Below are 4,474 nucleotides of genomic sequence, written 5' to 3'. Positions count from 1 at the left end.
TTTTACTCAAAATTAATAGTTTCAGAATTTATCTTTAAAGTCTTAGGGCAATATTTCATACTTGTATCAGCTAGTAACACATTGCTATGACAATATCCAAGACAAATCTCCCAAAAGCCCATAAAAGGATATCTTAAGCTGGAGGACAAGTGATCAAAACAGGAGCATATGGGAGTGTTTTAGTTTCAAACAATAAATCAGAAAATTGTTTGTTCCAATAATGTTTCAAGTTTATTAGTGCCATGAGAATGGTCTGAAATTGTACTTCTGTGTTATGTTGAAAGCAGCTTATTTTAGTTTTTCTCTTTATTACTTGTGTCTGAGGGTTTTTAGTCCATGTAATTAGGCCTTTCCTCCACCCCTGTCTTCCATAGACAGGCAAAATCAAAAACAAGATATATATTGGATTAATTGTTGTTTTGCATGTTTCTCTACTAAAATTTTATAAATGAACAATTTCTTATTTTGTCTTACATATTTCCATTTTCATAATTTTTATGAGCTCTCTTATCCTTTTGGTCTTTATATTTGAATAATTTACAAATTTATTATTACATACTTTTTTTTTGTTTGCTTTTCAAGGCAGGTCCTCAGTCTAGACCAAGCAGAATTGGAATTCACTACATAGTCTCACTCTGGCCTCGAAGACACAGCGATCCTCCTACCTCTGCCTCCCGAGGGCTGGGATTAAAGGCATGCGCCACCATGCTGGACTTCTTATGTCCTTTTAAGTTTTTCTTTGAGTCAAATAAATAAAATAAAAAACAAATAAAAGAATGAATTCCTTAAGTGTACATTTCTCACTTTTCTTCATCTATAAGTTGTGTGTGAATGCAGATTTTTATCTTGTATTTTAACAAACAGTTACTTTTAATTTTTTTTAAATAAGTCTTCATATTTGAGGTCTGAATAGTTGTTTCCCCTTCCAAGAGAGATTATTTCCCATTAATAGTTGTTATTTATTGTTAGTATTCTGTTGTTCCATGACATAGTGCACCCACCCAACTTCTTCAGGTTCCAAAATGATTATGTCCTTTTGTTTCGTGTACATATGGTGTCCATAAACCCTATGTCTCCTAGTTTGTAGCATATGTTTATGAGTCTTTTATTCCTGACCCCATTCTCCTTGACGCTTTATATGGAATCGAGGAGAGCTATGGGAAGAGAGCCATTGCTACTTTTTTGGAAGACTAAGGTTATAAAATATTTATAGGGGCAAATTTGCTAGGGCTGAGGATATATTTTCTCTCTGCTAAAGTGTCTCCTCATGGAAATATATTAATATACTTTTTATAGCGTCTCTTCACCACTAAAGTTAGCGTTAAATTAATTTTTCTCATCAGCTAGTCTAGTCTATTTTTAAATTAATTAATGTCTAGGCATCCTGTCTATTCAATGTATGATTAAAATTTTAAAAGTTAAATGCTTAGGGAATTGTGCCAACAATGGTACCTGGGATATAAGAAATTTTATAAGATAATGATAAAAATAAAATGAACCTGAAGAGAACACAATAAGCTGTCTATTCCAATGTCTTAGAACACTGAGGAAATCACTAGAAGAGTGTCAGATTTTACCAATTATTAGTTATTAAGATGATATCCCGAATTATTCTATGACTTATTTTATGAGTTTGATACAATTAATTTATTTGCATGTTATGAAATCAAAAATTTAATCTTGGAATCCATTAGCTTCTATGTTGAAAATAAAAGCCCTCCAAATATTAAAAAAAAAAAAAAAACCTGAATGAGGAAATGAGTATATATTAATGCATTTTATTGATTGGGACATGAATGTGTGTGTTGTGCATACCTGTTTGTGCATGTTTACACATGCATAAATATGCTCATGAGTATGGACACTGGAGGACAACCATGAATATCATCCTCATGTATGCCTTCCACCTCATTTTTTGTGTTTATTTCTAAGACAGGATCTCTTATTGACTCAAAGCTCAACTAAACTAGAATGGCTGGCCAGTGAACTCCAGGAATCTACCTGCCTCTCTGTCTCTTCAGTACTGGGATTACAGGCTCACTTTATCACATCCAGTGTTTATATGGGTACTAGGTACCATTCTACCTACTTAGCTATCTCTCTAGTCCTTAGTATGTTCTGGCTTCTTTACTTTTCTGAGTCAGTGTTGTAATACGTATCCTCAAATTTATGATTCTATTGCCTTCACCTCCAAAGCAATATTGTTATAAGCATGTGCCATAACATAAAGTATTAGAATTTCTCTTAATAAAACAAAGTATGGCTTAGAGGTTAAGGTGCTTGCCTGCAAAGCCAAAGGACCAAGGTTCGATTTCCCAGGACCCATGTAAGCCAGATGCACTAGGTGGCACATGCATCTGGAGTTCATTTGCAGTGGCAGGATGTCCTGGAGTACCAATTTTCTCTCTCACTCTCTCTCTCTCTCCAATAAATAAGTAAAAACAAAATATTAAAAAGCTGCAGTATGATCAATTTCCTGATCTTTATAGTTTGGGTAATAGTCTTTAAGCAATGGCACATGTATAAAAGGTCTGCTGTTTTTTCAAGAGATGGGCTTCTACCTGTGCATTGCTGATTCACCATTGTGGTCCTTGTTTTTGGCAACAAAATTGTCTCTAAAAGTTCTAGGTGAGAAATTATTTTAAAAAGACTGTCTTACAGTGCATACACATTTCAAACTATTAAATACCATTACCTAATAAAACTGCTGTGTTCTTTTAAATTCTTATTTATCAGCTTTTATTCTTACAGCCCATTATATTCTCAAATAGTTTACAGGCACTACATGATGTATGCTTCCAGTTGCATACATGTCCAAGTAAACAATATTATACTCATCATCATATTAATACATTTTATAATGCCTACTATTTCTCATTTTATATAATTTACCTAAAGCCTTAGAAAATCCTCATCTCTTCATTAATAGCTTATTAATAAAGGATATTTTCAAAATTTGATTATTTTCTTGTTTCTGGTCCTGATTCAGATGCTGTCTTTTTAGAAATTGGTTTGATCATCATTTTATTAAAAATATTTATGCAACATATCCTCACTCTTACTCTAATTGACTTTTGCTTTATAAGACTTATCACCCTCTAATATTGTGTGTGTGCATGTGTATGCACACACATAGAATATCATTGTGTATGCACATTTGTATTCAGAATGAACATCCCATGAGTGTGTTTGTGGAGGTCAGAGGATAACTTTGGGTGCTTTTATCACTCATCCAGGTTTTTCCTTTCTTATTTTTTTTTCTGAGCCATTTTCATTTACCTTACATTCCAAATTGAGTTGGGTCAAATATTTTTTTTTCTCAACCATTTAATTTATTTAGAGATGCTGCTATGGTTCTTGGTTTAGCAGTTACCATCCTTTTGTTTATGTAGTATGATGGTTTTATTTGTTGTTCTGCTCTGTATTGGAAACATAAATAAAGTTTTCTACATTACTTTAAGTCAGGAATTCTGGTATAGTTTCTTTGTAGTAATATCCACATTGTCCTCTAGGAACTGTTTCCTCACCATGAAGAAAAGTGAGCTTTTTGGTTCTTTTTACTGTGAGTGATTATTTTAAAAGTGAGTATACTTAAGAGACACTGGGTAAGCTTAAACAGAATGTAAATGAAGCCCATATCCTTCCCTAGTAGGTACTTCTTTCTTGGATTCACAAAGTAATCCTCCTCCACTGAACTCCATTCTCTCAGGTGGCTCAGTGAAGGCTAGCCAATCTGATGCACGGGTAGGCAACAGCCCCATGGACTGACACTTGTAAACTGCCAATGCCAACCTCATCAGGTTTCCAGTGAGACAGACCAAACCTGAAGAAACTTCTGGCTTGAACTCTCCAGCATCTTGAAAGTGGCTGAAATGGCCATTAGTGCCTGAATGGATCTCCAGGCCGTCATACACACCATCATAGCAGGGAAGATGGAAATGGTATTGCCTGCCACATACATGATGAAGAGGTTCATGGGAATCTGCTTGAGGGGACCCAAGGCAATATCCCAGCAGCGCTTCTCCACCAGGATCCCATCAGTCTCTTGCACACTGGTATCAGGCACTTGCTTGTCCAAGTATCCGACTGGATCCAGTGAGTCTCCCTGACCACTGACCCGGTCACTTCTGCCCCTGCTGCCTCCTCCCGGCCGGCTCAGCTCAATGGCCCACTTGAACCGTCAGCCTCGGTTGGCCACCAGGCCAACCTGGGCTGTCATGACCACAGCCTCTGCTAAAGCTGCCGAGGTCCTGACACTGCCACAAATATATTTTTTGATAATTTATCTATTATTTATTTGTAGGCATTTATTATTTATTATTTATTTGTAGGCAGAGAGAGTGAGAGAGAAAATGGTTGCATAAGGGCATAAGGCCTCTTGCCTCTGCAAACCAACCCCAGGCACAAGTGCCACTTTGTGCATATAACTTTACTTGGGTACTGGGGAATCAAATCCTAGCCATCAGGCTTTGCA

The 4,474-nt window shown here is 36.0% G+C and overlaps 1 pseudogene; it reads right to left on the bottom strand.

Annotated features, from left to right (window-relative positions):
• Window positions 1–3,611: 3,611 nt before the first annotated feature.
• LOC101603047 lies at window positions 3,612–4,219 on the bottom strand (annotated as a pseudogene).
• Between the last annotated feature and the right edge of the window lie 255 nt (window positions 4,220–4,474).

Source organism: Jaculus jaculus, chromosome 6, assembly GCF_020740685.1.
Source record: "Jaculus jaculus isolate mJacJac1 chromosome 6, mJacJac1.mat.Y.cur, whole genome shotgun sequence".
In the NCBI taxonomy this organism is placed as follows: Eukaryota; Metazoa; Chordata; class Mammalia; order Rodentia; family Dipodidae; genus Jaculus; species Jaculus jaculus.
This window is presented reverse-complemented; position numbering and strand designations above follow the sequence as displayed.